Source organism: Leptonotus elevatus, chromosome 9 (assembly GCF_054856555.1).
Source record: "Leptonotus elevatus isolate MCC_2025b chromosome 9, RoL_Lele_1.0, whole genome shotgun sequence".
Taxonomy (NCBI): domain Eukaryota; kingdom Metazoa; phylum Chordata; class Actinopteri; order Syngnathiformes; family Syngnathidae; genus Leptonotus; species Leptonotus elevatus.
Window position 1 is genome coordinate 10,597,850 of NC_141247.1, and position 23,702 is coordinate 10,621,551.

Below are 23,702 nucleotides of genomic sequence, written 5' to 3' on the forward strand. Positions count from 1 at the left end.
ATTTCCGCCTTACAAAGCCCTCAAAGCGCTTTACATTCATCTACTGATGGCGCAGCATCAGGAGCAACTCGGGATTCAGTATCTTGCTCAAGGATACTTCGACATGGTCACAATGGCAGGTGAGCGAACCCACAACTTCTGGGTTGGGCTACGACCCCTCTATCACTGAGCTACACCGCCCCGATGTTGGTCTACATGGATCCGACTCCGAGCACCAGTCCCCCCTGCACGTCGGGGGAGTCGGCGCCCAGGGAAGGAGTGTCATTCCAGGTAAGTGAACCATAAATGAGCCCCCCTGCCTCCACCAAATTTACAATATGTGCATTCAAGAAAAATACATATTTTGCCGCATCATAAAAGTGTATTTGGGCAACGCCAAGGCACAACCCCCACCCCAACACAACCCGCGCCCCAAGCACAACGCAGCAGAACGGGGCACGGCAGGTTTTTATTTTTTAATAGAATGGCTCCAATTTCCACAAAGCTTTTTTTCTTGTTTATTACTGTATGTGGCACTTTGTTTATTTAAAAAAAACAAAAAAACAATAACTTAATCCATTAAGAAAATGGGTGTTAGGGGATGGAATTGGGTTGTAACAGTCAACATGAATATTGCACTGCATTTATTCAATAATAATCTAATGACGATAAAGAGATGTTGTGCTGGCAGGTTTTGGAAGAAAAACGTAAAAAATGAATTAAAAAAAACAAGATGTTAAGTTACATTTGCAGCCCGCAGGCGAGAAACAGCTGGTGAACTTCAGCGTTATGAGGCGAACGTTTATGCATAATCGCCAACCGGAGGAATGAATTATTGGCAAAAACACACTGCCAGAGAGACTCATTTTTATGGAAGATAATGTTAAGTTATTACAAAAAATGAAAACAGACTAAATTTTGACCAGATTTGGCAACACCACGCACCCTCTCCGACTGAGACTAAATGAGTGTTGAATATTTAATGCGGTTTTGATTTGTCGAGTCAAAGCATCAAAAATGCAACCTCTGTGCAGGTGATACTGGCTGACTTTTAATAGAGCACGTCAGATATTGCACGTTCATAAAAAGAGGGTTATGTATCAGACATAGATTTTTCATTTCATCCTTTAGTTTATGTTTACAAGAGAATTATTTAGTGGAGAGCTTACACTTAAATGTAGAATATAGATTGACGACTTATCAAATGGTTAACGACGGGTGAAAACAAAGTGGCAGCCAAGGTGTCACACTGGGCACCACAACAGTGGCCAACACTGCGCCGACGGGATGTATTTTTTTTCTTCTTCTTTTTTTGCTCTGCAGGCTCAGTTGCCACGGTGGCAAGGGTCTATATTTAGTCTTGGCGTTAATAATTCAGTGCGGTGGCGGTGGTGTCAAATGAATGCGTGCAGAGAAGAACAAGTGTGATGTTTGCACACACAGATCGTCTCCTGACGGGTTCATAAAAGCTTAAAAACAAAAACAGCGCTTTTAGATAAATCCTCCCCAAAAATACAAAACACCATTATTAGGATGGCAGCCAAAGATAAACACAAAAGCGACAAGGCAGTAAAACATATATATACAAAAATAATAATACAAAAAAAATGTGAAGAGAGAAAAGTGGGAAAAAAAGTCATGAAAACTTAGCCTTTTCTTTGACTTAGTCTTGACTTGGAAACACTAAACCTTCCTATTTATAACCCTAATTTGGAGCCTTAACCCTGGCTTGAAACCTTCTCTTGTAACCCTATCTCTGTCTTGAAACCTTGGATTGAAATCACACCCTGTCTGGAGTTTGAAAACCTAACTTTGAAACCATACAATTTCCTTAACCTGCAACCTGAAACCAAACCCAGGTTTGAGATTCTAATTTGAAACCCTTACCTTGATTCAAAACGGTACTTTAAAAGCCCAAAACCCCTAAGCTTTTAAAACTCTAACTCTGGTTTGAGACTAAAATTGAAACCCCAACGCTGGTTTTAAACCTTAATTTGCAACCATGCCGCTGTCCTAATACCCAAATCCAAACCCTGACTTAAAAGCCTAATTTGAAAGCCAAGCTTAATTGAAACCCTACCTCATCACTAAAATCCCAATTTGAACCACTAACCCAAACTTTAAACCGTATTCATGACTAATTTGAAAGCCGAAACTTGCTTGAAACATTAACCCTGGCTTTAAACTCTACTTGCAAAAGCTAACCCCACCCTTGAAACACGGGTTCTTATTTCAGACATGACAGTGACTAAAACGATGTATGTGAACCCTAATGTTACACAACTCCTCACGCGTCCAAGTCGACGAGTCGAGTTTAGCAACAGTGAAATAAACATGTTGCATTTCCGCATGGTGATTTTCCACTCAGGCTGCTAAACACTATTACACAGCCAAAAGGGATTAAAAGGCCTTTCGGTAATAAGCGCTTGACCCACTCCACTCTGCGTCAAATGAAAATAAACAAGATGTAAAGTACTTGGCTCACACATTTAACTTTCTTCTTCTTGGCATTAAAACCCAAGATAAATCTTCATATTCATTCGGATGCGTTTTGCACGCTTCGAACGGAGCGCAGCCGCTGACAGGTTGCAAAGATGGCGTAGAGCATCCTTGCTTAATTTGCTGTGTCACGGCCAGTTCTAAAATTAAACAGCGAGCCGAGAATCATCTCCATTTTTCCTCCCCGAGGGGGCCGCTGCTACGCCGAGACAACCACTCACATATAAGAAAAACACAAATGCTGCATTACAGACAAATACAATCGAAACACAGCAATACATGGAGCGGAACGCAGCATTTACAACTAAAGTCTTGATGTTAACCTCACCAAATAATTAACTGTCATGTTCTGTGGATGTTCTCTATTGTGTTGTGGATTTGGTTTTGATTCAATTGAGTTATGTCATGTTTTCCTTGTGTCCCTTTTGTCTGTCTTGTTAGGTTATGCTGTCCTGTCCACCTGTGCTTGTCAAGCCGGTCCCTTGTGTTTTTCCACAGCGTTTTCACATCATTTTGTGTCTCTACCGCGAAAACGCCACCGTTTGTGCCTATATACACATACAGTAAATACAAGTATATAAGTCCGCGCTTCTTTCGTGTAACCCAACCGGAAATACTCAAGCCGTTGTCAACAAACATTACGCTTGCAGCAAAGAACCACACTTCTGGAGCGAGGAGGAAACCAACTACTTTATTTAGCACGGTGAGTGACATAAATATAATGTCGTTATTTACATAATTACGTTGTCCGCGCGTCGCGGTCCAAATGGGTTATTCTAATCGAGTACAAATGAGCATGTAAACAGGAGTAGCTCTTTCCGCCACGCATGTAAACGTGTTACCTTTGTTGTTTCAGGAACCGGAATTCTGACCTTAACCCGAATATTGCCTGCACGTAAATGTAGTCGCTGTTTCTTGGTTTCTTTCTGGCCTTGTCGGTTCATTGTTTGATGTCTCAGTCCTTGTTCAAGTCTAGTCTAGTCATGTCATGTCATGCGGAGTAGTCTGTTTCTCACTATTTGTTTTGGTGCTGTGAACCTTTCTATTTTACACTTCTGTTTATTAAGAATTATGATTAATCGAGTATCTTGTTTGCCTGTTTGCACTTTTGAAATTAAATAATTTTTTGAGTGCACCTCTGCCTCATCTCCCTGCTTCCCTGCAATTGGCTCCTCAAAACGAACTAGCTAACTAACCAACTAACTAACTAACTAACTAACCAACCTTGGCTTGAAGCCACAACTTCAAATTCCAACCATAATTTGTAGTGAATGGACTTGAAATCTTGATTTGAAACCCTAACACAGATTTGAAAATCTATTTTGATACCCCGACACTAACTTGAAAAACTAACCCCATCTTGAAGACCTGATTTTTAACCCAAGTCCTGGGTTGAAACGATCATTTGAAACCCTGACCCTAACTTGAAACCCTGACCATATCTTGAAACCCCAACTTTAAACCTCAATGCAGGCTTCAACACTAATTATCACCCTAACTTTGGCCTTAAACCCCACTTTAACATCCTATCACAAATATACAATTCTTACTCAGGCTTGAAACTCGACTTTGAAACCTTACCACTTGTCTGAAAGCACTTGGCTTCATGTCTTTAAACTCTACTTTAACAGCAAAACCCTGTGTTGAAACCCTAACCCTCACTAGAAAGTTTAACCATAACTTGAAACCTCAATTTGAAACACAAATGCAGGCTTAAAACAATAATTTAGAACCTCATCCCTGGCTTTAAACTCTACTTAGCCTAATCCTGTCTTGACACCCTAAATTGAACCTCGAACTTTGGCTTGAAACCTGAATTAGAAGCTATAGCCATTGCTTGCAATTTACCTTACGCTGGCTTGAAACCCTCATTTAAAACCTTAAAGCTGACTTGAAGCACCTTTACTTGAAATCCCAATCCCGGCTTTAAACCCTACTCCTTGCTTGCTTAAAGTAGTCCCTGAAAGTTCAAGTTGAGTATTTGCCATTCATGTCTGATTATTTGAATTCAATTGGCAACTTGTCTGAGCCGCTTAGCACATAGTTTTTTATTGCAGTAGTTAGCAGAGCTCCATATGGCCAGCTCGCTGGCACTGCTGACTCGCAAAAGTGCAGCCAAATGCGCGAGAGGCTCTTTAAAACTTCCGACGCTTTTTCCGCCACATTTATTTCCGACGTCTAAGATGGAAAATTTCTCACTTTACAAAGCAAAGCAACTTGACGAGCTCTGCAAATAAACTGTTCATAAAATGCTTTGCGGCTGATGATATTAGCAGAACGTAAGCATGAATTTGAAAGCATAACCCTGCATTTTATCCTTTTTAAAACCTTAACCCAGGCATCGAAGCCTACTTCAAAGCAGTTGCCTTATCTTGGCTTGAAATGGAAATCAACCCCAAAAATCGGAATCGTTATGTGAAACTCTAACCCTGGCTGGAAACCTTAACTTAAGCTCAAAACCCTTATTTGAAACACCAGCCTTGACTCCCTGTTTTTTGACAATATGTTCTACGAATCCCCACTAGTCTAAATACGGTAATCTGATTAATATTGTGTTTGTGGAATTTGAGTTAAGCAGCAAAATCCAGCAGTTTCTATCAATATTAGAAGGCGGCCATTTTGCCACTTGCTGTCGACTGAAGATGACATCAATGTTGCTTAGGTCTCAGGTAACAACCAATCACAGAAAACAGGTGAGCTGTGATTGGTCATTGCCTGATCTTCAGTCGACTGCAAAAGGCAAAATGGTCGCCCTTTGAGATGCATACAAATGGCAGGATTTTGCTGCATAATTCATATTCCACAAATGTAATATGAATCAGAATGTCATATTTAGACTAGTGAGGTCACATGTAACATATTATTCTCAAGAAATGTTTAGGATTGACTTCACCTTTAAAATTTTTTTTGAGACTTTAATCATTGGTTTGAAAACTTACTTCGAAAACCAAGGGCCACAAACACAAAGCAAAGAAAAGGATAAGGACACTTGGCAACACCTTGCAAAGCATTACAAAGTACACAATTCTTTAAAATCAGGTGCAATGCATCAATAAATTAACGGCAATAAATGTACAGTGTAAGTCATTGAAAAGGTTCAAAATGACTATACTAATGTACAAAAAACAAAATGGCAGACTCCTTGATTCTTTCAGAGCATGGATTCTTGGAGACTTTTTTGAGGGTCTACTCATGATAGACATGTCTACCAAATTCCGTTTTGCAAATTTAAACTGACTTTAGGGGTGAATTTAACAAAAAAATAAAATAAAATAAAAGCCAGGCTACTTCCTGCTTCATATAAAAAACTGATGTAATTCTTTGACAGACAGGAATGCATCACTTGCACATTTCTGAGAAAGGGGGGTAATGGGTGCAGCATTCTGTGAAAGTGAGACTTAAATGGTTTCTTCTTACCATCTCTGCCACCAATTTCACAAAAATTGCTTTGTGATTAAAGTCTTTTCTGTGTAGTAATCAGTCAAATTGTAATGCTTGTGCTTTGAGGAGGTAATAATTCCTCATGTGAGGTGTCGAGCTGCACAGTCCACATCAGACTAAGTATTAGTTTCATAATACAGTCGACACCCACTCTTTACAGGGGGTTGGAAGTGGGCCAGCTTGCGAAAAGTGAAAATTCACATATCACTGATGGCCATTCAAATGCATTGCAGATACAGTACATACATCGCTAGCATCGGGCCAAAAACTTGTACCTCCAAAATCGTCACTTTTCAGGAGACAACAAAAACTGTTTTTTTTTCAACCTTACATTGCCCCGACTAAGGGAAAAAGCCATTTTCAACACTTTAGATTGGCCAATAAATCGTAAAAATGACACCCCCATGTGTGGACTGACCAGATTTTTGAAAAAAAATAGGACATTTGGCAAATTGTGACTCATGAGGTTTTGGCCTTACGCCATATAGAGTATGTAAATCCTATTTTGAAAAACTAAAGGATTGCTTTAAACCCTATGATATAAGGAACTCATTATTCTAATGCAATCACTTTTGTAGTGATGTTCGCATGCAACAAATTGATATGCACTCTTTTACTCACTGGACACTTCATTAGGTACACTTGCACACAGCCATTAAAAGAGCTGCAGCAAATATTGTGTCTCGACAAAGACTGCTCACTTTTGATTGATGCAGTCCCTAGAGGTATTCATTTAACAACAAGAATGATCAAAGAGGAATAAGAAACAACTAATAAGAACATTCTAGGAAAGGGATTAAAGCACCACAAACACACACTGATCCGACTTGTGAATAATTTTGGAGAACACAATTCAAACTATTTGTTGTATGATCCATTGCGCTTCACAATGGAGCCCTGGACTTAACATGATGTTTTATACACACATTAAATTTATTGGAGAATTGTGTATAGATTCAATACAAATAAAAAAGATAGAGTTTAGCTATTTGCGACACAGGCTAGGTCCCAAACTGAATACCAAGGGTTGACTGCATGTTTTAACCTCATCTTCTGCTGTTTCCAAACCAGAGTTTGTGGACATCGCTGAGCTAATTTGAGTTTCCTGTGGCGACAAGACGGCTCACTTTGCTCTTCCTGCGCATTAGTATCCCGCTTGATAGCAGGCCGACGCGCCTTTCCGAAGAAGGTGGGCTAATTGCGCGCGGGCAGACTAACCTGCGAGTTAATAACATCTCTCCCTTCCGGGCGGCATCATTACCAGATGTAAGCCTCATTAAAATGAAATTAGGATTTAACAAGTGCGCCTCGCCACTGCCCGTTATTTTGTCGTTACACGGGGAAATTAATGCATCAATCGCCCCTTCCTCTTCTTCTTTGTCTCGTTCGCGTCAGTGAAGAAAGGCCATATTCATTTGTTATGGGCCATATTCTCCCATGCGTGCGTAAATCTGAAAAAGCGTGCAGCATTCTCCAGTCCACTCAAATCTGCCATTAACGCATTCCTCATGCCAGGTGCGCACAATGGGTGGAGCAACCCTAAAAGGTGGGCGTTCCCTGCGAATCTGGCTGCGTGCATTCTCTCGTGAACTGAAACACTTTTACACTCCAGATTCTGTAATAAGTACAGCACCCCGTGAAGGTGAAACATCATTTTGCACATTTCGTTTCAGTTAAGGTGGATGACTGGTTAGCACGTCTGCCTCCCAGTGCACAGGACGGATGTGAGATCGAGTCCGGGCTTCGGCCTTCCTAGGTGGAGTTTGCGTGGGTTTTCTCCCACATTCCAAAGACATGCATGGCAGGTTAATTGAACACTCCAAATTGTCCCTAGGTGTGATAGCGGGTGTGGATGGTTGTTCGTCTGCCTACTGCCCGAAATCAGCTGGGATAGGCTCCAGTGCCTCCCGCGAACTTTGTGAGGATAAGCGGTTAAGAAGATGGATAGTTGGATTGATGTTTCAGTTAACTGCCAGGTGATAGCTGTCGCCGGACACAACTGGCCCAAACTGCCCACCAATGATTACCAATGGCCATTACGTGTCCCTACCACATTACTCCAGCTGTGGAACGTTAACATATTAACTGGAAAAAAATAAAATTTCCTGCTTCAAAAATGCAGCTGGCAGCTTGGAGAGTTTTTGAACGTGCAGAACTCCCACTATTAAAACAATCGCAGTCGTCGTAATGACGCAATGGTGAGTTAAAATGGAATCATTTGTCTTTATTTGCTTCATCGAATACGATAAAGTGACTTGCACGGTCTTGTCGCAAGCTTGGGCACTGCTGAGCTATCTCTTTTTCATTGATATCCAAACATGCATTCAGTTATAAGCACAGTATTTTGATTACATGACTTTTGTTGAATGGGAAAAAAAAGCTGCCTTTTAACGTATAATGTGTGAGACACATACACTACAGATGGTATGTTGATATTTAAAGTGTGCTATATTTTTCAAATCGATTTGATTCTCAAGAGTCAGGAGAATTCTATGCACTATTATTTACAGCCAACCTCCAACTTCAATGAGTCATGCCTCTTTGGTGGTTGCACACAAGTTCACAGGTCAAGCACGATGAGTGTGTCAGAAATCTGAACAGGAGAATGAGCATAGGTGAAAGGTTAAAAAAAAGAAAAACACGCATTGCAGATAGAAGAAAACATGTTTTGAACACTTGTCCATTGTCGTGATACATGTGCTGTCAACATAGTTGACATCAAAACTTACACATGTAGAAAAATCTGTTTTTGAATAGTTGGTCACTGATCATGATTGGCTGCGGGTCACACAGACGCATATTAATCAGGGTGGACCCACTTTACAGTAGCCAATTTTACACCATCCTCAAGTGGAGATCGTTTTGCAGTTCCTTCTAAACGTACTTTGGGTGCGCCGATCTCCACCGAGCAAGATCGCTTCATGTGCACTGAATTAAAAAGGATTGAGAGGAGCCGCTTTGATTGGCTGGCAATCATGTCGGCTGTTCACTCCCACAAAAGCCTATTTCTAACTGCACCCATCTACGAAAATACCAAAAGAAAACAGCACTCCACAATTAGATTGCACTTTGTGCTAGACTTAAGCTGAACGTGAAAATTGTAATTGCCATTGCAATGACTGATTGTCAATTTGTAGATTCCTGAGAGTGCCGTACAATGCAAGAATGACACATTCTCATGCCGCATGATTACGCATCATGTTGCTTTCACTACGACTCTCTTTCCTCACTCAGCCTCGTGGCTCGTCTGCCTTCCCCGGCCAATCGTGGAGTTTACTTCTATCTGCCTTTCATGCTCTTCCTCCGGAAACTCTCTTCTCCCGAGTCAAAACATCAAAATGCGAGGCTTTGATTTTCCCTTTTTTTTCCCGTTTAAAAAACGGGTTGTCGATAATTGCCTGGTAAAGAAAACGCCGGCATCTCTTCCCAGCCCGCCATAAAAGTGTGGAAGACTTTTTTTTTTTTAACTCTGTGTGAAGGAGGAATCACATTATGTGCCACGATCAGTGCCGCGGGAGCACATCAAACACAGTCGGAAGGGGAGAAGAAAAAAAACATACCCGAGGAGATAGACGCGGGCCAATTTCACGAGTGGCTTTTTATTGGTTGATTGCACAGAGGCCAAGTTGTTATCTAAATCTTCAAACTACATGGGGGCCAAGCGGGAGAAAAGCCTCGCGGCTGTACGGGGTGTGGGGTGGTGGTGTTGGGGGGATATGTGAGCTTACCCACCAGGAGAAAGAAGACCCACGGAAATGTTTACAACCGCTTCCTTTTTTTTTTATAAAGCGAGGCAAGATAAAAGTCACAACAGTCAACTGCTAACATACCGCTGCTTCACAGACCTTTCTGGCCATTATTCTCTCTTTGATTTCGAGACAAATTTGGAAAATGAGTTCACTGTAGTGATTGATGCACAATGTTGACAATACAACTACATATAGATGACAGCTTTTGAATAGCTGTCCACTTTAGTGACTAATGCTCAACTTTGAAACCTTTCTTTTGTCTAAATATGTTCCTAAATGTGACCTGGAAAAAAATCCGCTGAGATCGCAGAAGAGCTCAACATTTAAATTGTTATATGTCCCATGTTGAAGCTATAAGTCCAACCACATTGTAGCGGGTTGCAGTGCAGTTCGCCTCGACGAGAATGAGGCAGCAGATGTCAACAAATTGCCTAAGACTGCAAATTTAACCTCGGGTGCAACATTAGATTTTTCAATTAAAAAACAAATGAATCACTCAGATTACAAGGTGTGGTTGTAGCAAAATGACACAATAAGTTGATATGTACTTTATGGTAAGACACCAGGATAGGATGGTTTGCATTCGATCATTTACATTCTGGAGTGTTGGGGTCACTTTTACCATGTGTGAAATGAAAGTGAAAGGGAAAAAAAACTGACTTTGTGTTTTGGTTGTTTCTCTTTTTGTCGGTTTTTCAGTTAGCGGGCCATTTTATGCTCCATATGGAAAACATGAAAATAGATTTGACAGATGGTTTGCTCCCATTTGCATTCTGGAGCGGGTTGCCATTAGCTTGCCAAACAAAAAAGGAAACAATCATGCAATGCTTAGATTTTTTTTGTTTGTTTATTTGTTAGTAGGCCATTTCCTAGAGGATAATCTCAACCCTCAGAACACAAAGACTGGACTCTTCCATTTGAACTGAAGGGTACAAGTTCACTTTGTGTAAAATTTTTGACACGCCCCTACAATTTGCATTCTGTGGCTGAAGTAACACTCTCTCAGGCTACTTCCTGGTTTCTTGGAGGATTTGAGATGCTAAGAATAGATCATAAAGACTACAAATTGCACTCAAGTCTGAGTGTAACACTTACCACGTGTCAGCCAAATTTCACAAGTATGTTTGCTTGACAACGGGTTCAACAACTTGAGGGGAAACAACCTGTTTCTCTGTACATTTGTCAGTTGGCAGGCTATGTTGAAGAAACAGAGAGACTGGACTCAACCATAACATAACCATGTTTGTTCTTTAAGAGAATAGTTTAAAAAAAAATCACAAGTTGCTGGATTTGAATTGGTTCACAAGTTCCTTCTAAGAGGGCAGTAAGAATACCGTAGACGGACAGGACGCTACCATTTCATCCTGGGGACACCATGTGTCAAGTGCAGCATAGACTGCAATCTACCACTGACTGATTTAATTTCTCATTTACCTAATGACTTCATGGTGGAGTGAGTGAGGGGGGCGGGCGGCTAATTAGCTGGTAAATTGTTTTGAGACCAACACGAGTCCTGGTTGTCCACTGTGTTTGTGTGTGTGTGCGTGTGTGTGCGTGTGACTGGCAGGAGGAGAGCCGATGATGTGCAAACTGACCCATGATTGCTCCACTCAAGCGGTTCCAATTAGAAGAGCGAGCTGACTTGTGTGCAGTTTAAAGGGCTGAAGTTTACCTCAATGTGGGGGTAAACGTGCCCTCTGGACTCAGTCGAGTATGATAAGCTGCTTGTGCTCAATTATTTCCATATTGAATTCAATTCAATAACACCCAAAATACTAGTAACACTAATAAATTGCTACTTGTGGAGAAGCCTGTTACTATAATGAACATGAAAAATATACTATAATGAACATGATATATATATATATATATATATATATATATATATATATATATATATATATATATATATATATATAATGTGTGTGTATTAAAAAATTATCATTATTATTATTATTATTATTATTGATAGGGATCTTGAGTAGTAATCGATACAGATACCAAGTATCGATGCCACTAGTACTTTTAATACATACAATTATAATACATACAAAAGTACTCTGAATTATGAGGTTTATATTCTCAAGGGATGTAACGGTAATGTAAATGTTGCCATATCCCCGTTTGAAAATTCTCCCAATAATGCTTGGGAAATGACGGTACTGTATCAGAGGCTCCCAGCTACGCTACACACTGAGTAGCCAGCCGTCTGAGAAGAAAAACACTGCCCCTTTACCGCCAACATTTAATTCACGTGTGTGAGGAAAAATCTAGAAGATAGGCAACATTGTGGTGTTCTGCGAACTCGCACTTGTAGTTATCTTAGTCGATAGCGTGTGTGCATCCATTGAACGCAATGAGTAACACGCTCACAGCAGCAAGATAGAGTGTTTGGTAAGCGCGTGGATCAGCAGCTTCAGGGGGCACTAAGGCCTCCTCCCCCGTGCCCCCCGGTACGCAAATGGCCTTCCGCTTGGCAAAAGCTGATGCTCAATTAATCTGCGTTAATTAGCGATAAACACGCTAGATTGAGCCGCCTGCTCTTTTGTGAGCATCCGATAGCCTTTGGTTTGCAGCAAGACTCATAACAGACTCATGTGATCTGCAAGCTAATCCAGTGTTTCATCACTTATTAAAAAAAAAAAATGAGATTTAGTTACAGGCGAGGGCTTTTGAACTTGGGTCGGGGTGAGGGGAGACAAAACATGATTATGAAATTTGCAAGAAAAACAAGCTGAAGTGGCCAAATTGGAGGTTGGTTACAGAACAGTTTGCACTGTATTAGTGACGGGGTTTAAACGACTGTGTGTCCTGCTTTGTGCTCATGCAGTATAAATGTTAACGCGCCATTATATTTACATTGAGGAGATGCCATTGCTTTTCATCAGCCCACTTAAGCGCACCACACTGCTCTCTGGAGAAGGGACGCTAAATGGGACACAGGCGGCAAGTGGTCAAGATGGATGCTGCACTGATACAGATGCATTTGTGCATCATTTGCTACTCTAAAAGATAATGCCTTCCCTCCAATAAATATGTTCATTCCTAACATCATGACTCAATTCATAACCAGGTGCATGTTCCAACTGTCTTGCCTCACATATTTACATATGTTTATAATACCATGTCGCAGTCACCAGATGCATCATCCATTTCATCATCCAAAAGCCCTACTTTGAATAAACATCTTTACACAAAGCTGGCAAAAAGCTTGCATAGATTGATTGCCAGGCGTGTTTTGTCTGTTTGCAAAAACAAATGCCTTGCCTCAAGCAAACAGCCATTTATAGCGGTATGCCTAAATTGATCGGCAGACATCATGCGCTTAAAAAAAGTAAATACCTTGTCTAAAAAAAGATCCCATTTTTTTAAAACCCCATGCCACAATTAATCTCCATGCATGTTGTAGAGGTACACCATCCACAGAAATGCCTTTCCCAACTTAACATTATTTTCTAACACCGTGACCGAGTTGATGAATGACTGATGAATTTGCCAGTACAACACAGTTTTACAATGCAAAACCTCAAATGATCATCAGGAACCTTGTGTCCTTGAAAAATAAACACCTCGCCTCATATAAAATCATATTTTTTAGAATGCTTTTTAACAGAATGCCTCATCTCCAATCATATAAAACTAATGAATGTGAAATGTGAAATGTAAAATGCAGACCCATCCACTACTACAATTACTTGATTCCTCTCTGATAGCTTTGTGCTTTCACACAGGTACAACTACCAACTTGCTAAGTAGAACATATCGGTGTTCATTAATCACGGGAGCCAGACTTATTTTTAGAAAATGATTAAACATGAGTGACCATCTGTGCCCTGACCACCAACGAGCAACTCCACTTGCTGTGTAACTCCAGTCCACTGCATAAACACGGTATATGATTAGAATAATAATATTGGGGGTCACTTGGCAATGCTGGTGTCGTAATGGGGCGGGATAGAGTTATGCTCAACGACTTATGCATATTTCCTCAATATTTTGGGTAGAGTGTTGTCACAATACTGAAATGTTCACTTTGATACTACTGTATAGCTGCACAAAAGTACCTTGGTACCTGCAAAAGTAGATTTACAGTAGACTTAGGCCACCATGCACCAAGCAATGACATCACGATCATCTGTAACCACAAGGCCACTTAATATTACATAGACCTCCACCAAGGCTAAACTAGTAATACAAATGAACACAATCCACATAGCTTTCTTTTGGGGTTTCTCTGTCCATCTATTTGTTAGCTAGCAGGCTTTTTCCTGGAGGATAGGAAACAGACGAAAGGTGCCAATATAATTCTGAAGGTAGACGGGTCTATTGATGCCTTATTGACTCCATCCATCCATTCTCTGTACCGCTTATCCTCACCAGGTTCGAGAGCCTGCTGGAGCTTAGCCCAGCTGTCTTTGGTTGACAGGCGCTGTACGCTTGAACTGGGTGCCAGACATTCACAGGACAGGCAAACAACCATTCATACTTATATTCTCATCTACGGACTATTTATACTTTAAATAGAAATATACAGTAAATATGCATATTTTTGGAATATGCTTGTATGTATTTTTCTCAGTATATACTGCATTTGATTTGTTCTATTTTAAACAATGCATTTACTTTCAGCAAATGTCATTTAATCGCTAATGACCCAATGCAATGGAAAAACAAGGATGCTGTATTTTGTACTCCGCTATGGACAGTGCCTCGTCAAAATAGGGAATACAACTGCTTATCACCAAACAATTCACAAACATTTGATATAGAGGGAATTGTTTGAAATGTGTCACATGCCAACCTGTCCATCCATCCATCCATTTTCTGTACCGCTTGTCCTCACAAGGGTCGCGGGGTTGCTGGAGCCTATCCCAGCTGGCTTCGGGCAGTAGGCGGGGTACACCCTGTACTGGTTGCCAGCCAATCGCAGGGCACACAGAGACGAACAACCATGCTCACAACCACACCTATGGACAATTTGGAGTGTCCAATTCACCTGCCATGCATGTTTTTGGAATGTGGGAGGAAACCGGAGTGCACGGAGAAAACCCACGCAAGCACGGGGAGAACATGCAAACTCCACCCAGGAAGGTCGAAGCCCGGACTTGATCTCACAACCTTTGCACTGGGAGGCGGACGTGCTAACCAGTCAGCCACCGTGCCAACCTGTATTGATTTGAATTCATGATAGAATTCAGCTCGTTTGCGAAGTCCTTAGCTGGTAGAAGGTAGCTTTAAAAGACAACCTGCGGACACTATATCTTTGTCTGTACGGTGTGCCCTGTCTGTCGGCCACGTAGGCAAAATAATTCCAAATGACACCGCTATATGAGAGTAAGCAGTCTCTTCTATCTCATGTTGTCTGTGTATATTTCCGATGTGCACAGGTACTGGGTACCGCCCACTTTTGATATGGAGTTTAAGATCGTGATCGCCACATTTTTACATCAAGGTGATGGTGCGGTGGTACCAAACAATTTTTGCCAGATCGGTATAAAGTTCTGTTTTGGAATCGGTACTTTGTAGCATATCGAATAATTCTAAAGCTACTTTTACAAGTTAGCTAAGTCGATGTGATTTATCAACAAGTTTTTCTGAAAGCACTTTACGTTTTACAGAAGACAATTAGGCTTTGGTGGCATCTTAGGGTGTTTTAGAAAGAGCACAAAACTGCTTATCAGCGAATACATAGTAGGGGATAGTTTCCAAAGAAATATGGGAATTCATTATTATATTATTATTATTATTATTATTATTATATTTCAACTAAAATATTTAATAATTTTTTTAATATATTTAATAACAATAAAATTAATAATAAAAGATAGATGAACAGCAGGTCGTCTACTATTTCCAATTTTTTTCCTATTCACAGTGGGTCTTCTTGGCCTCTAACCTTCACGAATAGCTTAGGCTTGAACATGAAAACAGTGAATAAAATGAATTTTTCAGCAAGCCCTCAAACGGGCAAATTTGTTAATGGTGCAAAAATTTGGGGGCTCATTTTACTAAAAACAGTGCCAGTGAAGTTCATAAATATTTAATAAAAACGGTTTAATTTCTATTTCCTTTTTTTTTTTTTTTTAGTCCCAACCAATGTTTCTTACAGAAGATGACAACACTTTTTTTCCTTTCAAAATAATTCCTTCAAAAGGAAGGCGTGCAGCTACAACACGACCTACTGGCGTATCTCCACGAGGTCCCACCAGTGTCCACTTGGCACGAGATGTGACCAAAGCACCTGCGAGACATCGTTCCATCTCCTTCCCGCTTTCATACATCTCATTAATGCTTTTTTTGTGCTCATGAGCCGCTTGCTTCGCTCGCACTCTTGCTCTCATCCTACCTTTCTCTTTCTCTCTCCTCACTGAATCAATAGATCTGACCTCTCAACCTGCTGCTCAAAGCCAATAAATTCCTTTCAGCTCCGCGGCTTGTAGCCAAAGACAACAAAGCCGAACGCCAACTTTATCAGCCTCAGTAGCAGCTAGTGTGTGTTTCTGTGTGTGTATTTTCCTCTCAAATCATCTTCGTTTATCTGAACGCTTTGGTTTGGCCCAATATAATTTGAGGCTTTAGGGTGATAAACAATTTAGCAGGTAGTCTAGGGAAAAGCACTTTGTTTACGTGCGTCACACTGAAAGCCTTATTTAGCAACATGAGAAGTTATTGCAACGCGACTATGAATCTCTTTAGGATGTGACCTTCACTAAAGATATTTGATAGAAGTCTGACCTTATGGAGTTTGCATAATAGAAAAAATCATGGTGAGTAATCAAATTTCACTAACATACACAGCCCACATGCAATGACAAAAATTCAATCAGTCTAGTTCAAATTTGTTAGCATCTGTACAAGTTCTCCAAAATGGCTGTCACCCTGCATCTTTTCAGCCATAGCTTCTAGGTAGTGGCTTTTTTTTTTTTTTTTTTTTGTGGGTCTTCTCATGATAGACCACGCTACAAATTACTTGTAGCTGGATGTAACTGGATTTGGGGCCTGACATTTTGAATTAGCATCAATAGCTACAGTAAAGGGCAAAGTAAAAATGTAAAAGTAAAATGGCAGCTTCAAAGCAATATCGTCTTACTAAATGTTTTGAGGCATGGCATGTTGAGACTTTTTTGTGTCTCTACTATGCTTCGTGAAACTGACTTTGGGAGCTGAAATTCTGAATTTCTGAGCGGGAGACTTCCTGATTGTGTTCTCAGGCATAGGTTATTGAGTGCTTTTGCCAATGCTACCAATGATATGTGCAGTATGCTCAATTGCTTGTTGTTAGGTGAACCTGATTTCAAACAAAAATAGCTTAATTCCTGTGTATTTCCAAGCACGGGTCCCTGAGACTTTTTTTGCGGGTCTACTCATTGTAGTCATGTGCTCTGAATTGTTGTGAGAAATTGACTTTTAGGGCAGAATTTTTTGAATTGCGTTTAATGGCCAAACTAACCCTGAATCACTTTACGGCTTTGCGGGCATGGTTTCTTAAAATATATTTATGCCAGATACGTTTACCGAAAACTATTGATTTTATTCAGATGAACAATCCTGCACTTTTTTTTTTTATGTGAAAACCCTGAAAATGCCTTCAAAAAATTATTCCATTTGAATTATTTCCTCGGTGTGAAAACCATAAAATAGTCATGTTGATTTAATTAGACAGGATAATTAATATCTGTAATTACAATGCCATTGAACCGACTTACTTGCAAATGACAAAAGCAGAACACAGAAAAGACAAATCAAAGCAGACATTGACTGAGAGATTTGACAGTTTTATAGCTCGCCCTTATCAGCCTTTCAAAATGGCGCCCCCAACGGGATTATGAGCCACACGAGGATCAGAACGCCTTATTGGATATCGATTAGGCCATGTGATTCACAGTTGTCATAAAGCAGAGGACGAATAACAGACACAAGCAGGTGGCAAATGATTGCCTCAATGATCATCATGCTGATTCTCGACTGACACCCCCCCCCCCCACACACACACACACACACACACACACACATATATATATATATATATATATATATATATATATATATATATATATATATATATATATATATATATATATATATATATATATATATATATATATATATATATATACATATATATATATATATATATATATATATCTTGTTGTTTTTATTTCCATTTATATTTATTTTTTGGGATTAAATGTTTTGGAATTCCATCCGTTTTCGTGACCGCTTATTCCTCACAAGGGTCGCAGGTCTGCTGGAGCCTATCCCAGCTGCCTTCGGGCAGTAGGCGGGGTACACCCGGAACTGGTTACCAGCCAATCCAGGGTTCACAGAGACGAACAACCATTCACACTCACAATCACACCTAGGGACAATTTAGAGTGTTCAATTAACCTGCTATGCATGTCTTTGGAACGTGGGAGGAGACCGAAGTACCCGGAGAAAAGCTGTATCCTGGCGAACGCTGCGCCAACTTGCCAGGCAATGAAGTGACAATGATTAAAATGTAATTGAGCATCCAGGCCTCACCAGATGAATTACAAGATGTGTAAGGTATTAAAACAGAGCTAACCAAAATAGCCAATCATGTTATTCATCACGATGACAAGCCAGCGGCACGGCCAAGGCAACTAATGCACGACACACTTTATTCCTCCTCAGCTCTGGTGTCACTTCCATATATTAACAGAAAGAGAGAGAGTCCGGGCTCGGGCGACAAAACACGGCCTTCATCTAAATTTAGTTGTGTGATTAATTATCCAAGCGTGATACTGATGAATAATTCATGAAGAGCTTGCCGGGTGGTCTCGGTGTATCTTTTTTGTCTTGCTGTGCAACATGAATGGGGCTTGTTGACTTTGAATGGCTCGCTTGTCACATGCCATAGATGCCGGCTGCATTCTGTCAAATAGGCAGGATGTGCGTGGGCGTCGCCCGTGGGCGTGCGTGTAACAATTTAGACTAAGGAAAACGGTTTAAAAAAAAACAATGCAGCAGAGTGAAATGAAAATCCACATCCTTATTATTATTGCCTCAAATACACGCACAGTAACATCACTAGACCGACGCACGGTAGATTGGGATGTAGGTTAGTGTATGCAGTTATACCTCAGTAAATATAAGTAAAGTAGTCAGGTAGGTAAATATAGGTAGGTATGTAGTCAGAAAGGCAGGTGTATATTGGTAGGTGATGTCAAAATGCCGGTATATTTATATTGGCATGTTGGTTGGTCAGTTGGCAAGTAGGTATGGGTTGGTAAGTGTAAGTCGAAAGTGTAGGTAGGTAGGTAGGCATGGGTAAGTTATTGGTAGGTATAGGGAGGTGGGTAGGTAGGCAGGTAGGTTTTGATGTTTGTAGGTCTTGGTAGGTGAAGTTGTTTTGAGTAATAGGTACATACAGTTGGTGTAGATTTAGGTAGGCCAATAGGTAGGTAGGATTAGGCATAGGTGATAGGGAAGTAGGGCCTTGTTCCATCTGCCAGCCAAAATCCGATTTTATTAGCTCATCCAGTTTGTTCCTGGATGGCTCTTTTGTAGTCTGAACAGTCACCAAGCACATGGAATCTGATTTTTGCAAGATTAATTGAAACCACATTGGGAAGGGAGTTTCATATCCCAATTGGACACGGATAGGTTAAGACTCTCCATGATGTCAGACCACAGAGTTCGGCCTGTACTACATCGGTTCCACCTGTCTGACTGGTTCCTCGTTCGCGCGACCGGAAATGCAGTGAGTGTACACACTTTACGGCACTCATACACCTCGACGGCTCCGCTGCTCCATTGGCTCCTCGAAAATATAGTGATGCATTACTCAAACATTTAGGCCGGTTCTGCTACCCCGTAATTTCTTTGCATGCACAAGCAGAGTATGAGCAACATTTTTGTACGCGTACTGAACATATATACTGTATCAATTGGAGCATACATTAATAATTCGCCCCCATTTGGAAGATGGTGAGCACTCAGAGGATGTCCCTAGCTTGACGATGCCTTGTGGAGTTAAGTCCTTGCCATGTGTGTTTGCTTAAGATAAGCCACTGCCCGGCTGCTAATGCCGGCGAGTAGTCATTAACACAGCCGCTCTGATGGCATCTCGCCAATTTGGACTAATCGCTCATCTATGTCTCCTGACAATGACGACTAACTGTCTGCTTGACTTATTGACTTGACCACCTGCATCTGAGTGAAACAAATCATATTTCAGTATTATTTTTTTTTAGATGTAATTAAAAACCATCAAATTTATCTTTCGCTCAATCACTTGCACTAACGGCTGTCAAGCACAACCTATTACTGTGTATAGAAAAGGTATAAAAGTAGATTTATAGGTATACTATAGATGTGTATGTAAAGGTACATAAGTAGGTAGACAGGGGTAGGTTGGAAAGAAAATATATGGTAGGTAAGTAGGTGTGAAGGAGTAAGTCTAGGGTAAAGTGCTGATGTGATGCTGATAGGAAAGTAGGCACAATATACTGGTAGATACAGTTGTGCTCATAAGTTTACATACACTTGGGGTATGTAAACTTACGAGATAGGTGGGCTATGTAGGTACACACATGTTGCTATGGGCAGGCTGTAGGGGGCGTGCAGGCCCACCAACATGCTTGTGCCCTCAACCCTCACACCCACTCAAGGCACAGATCCCAAAAAATAAACACCTTTTTTTAATCTAATATTTATTTTATCATCATAGCTATTTGTTTGTTAAATAATACTAGTGTTGAATTATTTTTAGTAAGTCAAAAATATAAAGAATTAATAGTGTGATTTAGAAGTCTATCACAGCCTTACTGAAAATAATGTCACATGCACAGGCCTACATGCCAAATACATCATTGTTGGTGTCCTAGAGCTTCTCACATTTTTCGAAATGAACTTGCATGTTTTTTGTGTGTTGTTGTGTAATAGATTTTAAAAATAAGCTTAAAACAAGTTGGATACAGTAGACACATTCAAAGTATGTGCAAGAGAGGAGGGACGTATTGCCATGCTAATCATTGGCGTTAGGGCAGGGATCAGCAACCTGAGAAGCACTTGAACTCATTTTATACAGAAAAGAAAACACCGGAGCCACAAAACTCTTTCAACATCTAAAATAACGACAGTTTTTATTGTCCTTTTTTAAATTTCTGCTTCTGCATGCAACAAAAGTGTTGTCAACTCTTGGGAATAAAAGACTGGTTTGGAGCTTAATTACTTTCATAATATGCTATTAAATGTTTAATTGAGTCCTCCTAGTAATTACAAAATAAAAATCTGAACTTTAATTGTTCACCTGCAGAAAACAAAAAATGCTAATTGCTCCCTTACAGGGGGAAGGGGGGGTGCAAAAGTAGGTATACAGTAGCATCACATAGGTGCAAAATTAGTGGCATATTATATGATGAATGTATTTTTTCTCAGTTTTTTTTTCTGTTTCTTTAATTTTTTTTCCTGTATGATGAATTGAACACAGCTTCTGCTGTAAAATGTATAGAAATGTAAACATAGAAACCGCTTTGAGTGGGGTGCCTTTTTCTGTGCAATAGCCTACATCAGTGTCCACCATATTGGACATAGCCAACATATTAGGAACACAAATTGCAAATTATATTCAAAAAATGTTGTTACAATGACCTAATAGAAATCAAATTAATGCTTCAGTCCTATGAGTGTAAAACAGTTTGTATACATACTGTATCTCGAGCCAGCAAGTGAATGAGGCATCTTCACACATCGCTACGCTTTGCCACATGCAGTATGGCTGTGATGACGACATATGATTCTGTTTTACTTGTCTATGTAGGCATGCTTTAAATGTTGTCTGCTGTGATGTGTACTTGAAGTTGCTCACAACAATTGTATGCATGTTGGCTCATGTACTACATGTCATTCAATTGTACATGCACTGTGTATACATGTACAGTGTACATAAAGTATACATTAATGCGGAAGTCAAGTCAAAAGATGTATTTGCTATAACACGTTATATGTGCCTTTACTAGTCTAAACCAAGGTTATATTTCTGAAAAGTCACGAAATAACAACTAATGGTGTACTGTATATACAATTGAATGAGATGTAATACATGAGCCAACATGTATACAGTACATCTCGTTGTTTCACATGGAGGCACACCATACATAAAATCAATAGACACAAATAACCATGGGAGTGAGTCCTCATGTGGGGAAAAAAGGAGTGATCATGACTTCCATTTTCATCACAAAAAGCATCAACAGCGACAGCGCGGCAGTGCTGCGAGGCCAGGGCCCAATCACGGCCGCATGCCGCTTTAATTTGTCTTTCATAACGACCCCTTTTCTTTTTCCAAGGGTTCTCATTAAGGCGCCGTGTGGCGGGCGCAGCCAAAACACCAGCACAACGCTAGTCCTGCTCTGAGGTTTGCTGCTGAGATCACTGGGTCGTGATAGGAAGAAGCTTCTTTGAAATGAAATCTGGCAGGAGGCACAACGACTCGGAGACGCAGGGTCCTCTGGTACCCAATTACGGTGCAGATGGTGTGAATAGGTTTCAGGCTGGAGCATTAATGACTGAATGGCCGGCGTCAGGGTTAAAACCGCTTAAATGCTAATTAAAATGATCACTCATCATCGTGTATCCCCAAGAAAGGAGGATTTACAAGGAACTAATTGCTTTTGTGCTGCACTTGTAAATACAGTACATCACAACAACCATCTCATTCAAGAAGTACTTTTTTATCATTGTTGCTAGTAATTAATTTGAATATTCTATTAGTCTTTTGTTCTTTATATTTTCCCGAGACAGCAGTTGTTTTTTAATTGTATTGTGTTGTACATCAAATGACACCTACCAGTAGTAAAAGTGATAATAATAATAATAATAATAATAATAATAATAATAATAATAATAATAATTATAATTATTATTATTATTATTAGTAGTAGTAGTAATAGTAGTAGTAGTACCGTATTTTCCAGGACAATTAGTCCCTTCGGAGTATAAGTCGCCCAAGGCCAAAAATGCACAATTAGGCAGAAAAAACATACATAAGTAACACTAGAGTAAAAGTCGCATTTAGTATATATAGTATATTATAGTATAAGTCTAGAGTGCCTAGTTGTGGCTGCCTGTAAAATCATATTCCCTCTGGTAGCCTATATATATTTTTTCATATAGCCTATAAGTTGCACCGGACGGAATATGTCGCAGGAACAGCCAACTTATGAACAAAAGTGTGACTTATAGTCCGGAAAATACAGTAGCAGTACTGGTTGCAGGGATAGCAATGGTAATAGTGGTGGTAGTAGTAGTAGTGATAGCAGTAGTAATAGTATTAGAAAAAATAATAGTAGTACTTATAGTAGTAGTAGTGGTAGTAGAATTACAAGTAGCAGTAATAGTGGTGGTACTAGTAGTAGTAGTAGCAACTGTTGTAGTAAAAGTAGTAAATATATGTACTACTACATGTAGTAGTAGTGGTGATGATGATAGTTGTTGTACTAGTAATAATAGCAATAGCAGTTGTAGTACTGATAATAGAAAATATAGCCTAATGGTACTGGTAGTAAAAATGGTGGTGGTGATAGTAGGAGCAGTAATTGTCACAGTAGTGGTCATGGTAGTCGTGGTAATAATAGTAGATATGGAGGTAGTGGTAATAGTAGTATTAGCAGCAGCATTAGTAGTAGTGGCAAACAGTAACGTAAACACAAGTACTTGTCTAGTAGTGGTAGTGATAATAGTCAAGTGTTACTGACAAGTAATATTGATAGTGAAATAAATTGTAATAGTTGTAGCAGTAGTAGTAGTACTTGTAGTAGCTACAGTCGTAGTAGTAGTACTAGTAGACTTAAGTAGTAGTAGTGATAGTAGTAGGAGTAGTCTTTCATTGACTTTTACCCATTCGTCATTGAATGTGTAAAACACGTATGATGTAGCGTGTATTCTTGATCGTAGGATTTCTAAAATCACCTTGTGAAGACTTTTTCTTTCTTTTTCTTTTTTACAAGATGAATGAGCAGCTGCCTTTGTCTTCTGGAGTATTTTTAGTAGTTAGGTAACCTGCTTGAG

At 40.0% G+C, this 23,702-nt stretch overlaps 1 protein-coding gene across 1 annotated transcript in view; it reads right to left on the minus strand.

Annotated features, from left to right (window-relative positions):
- lingo2 (leucine rich repeat and Ig domain containing 2) overlaps positions 1–23,702 on the minus strand; it is a 215,464-nt gene that overhangs the window by 3,079 nt on the left and 188,683 nt on the right. The window lies entirely within an intron of this gene.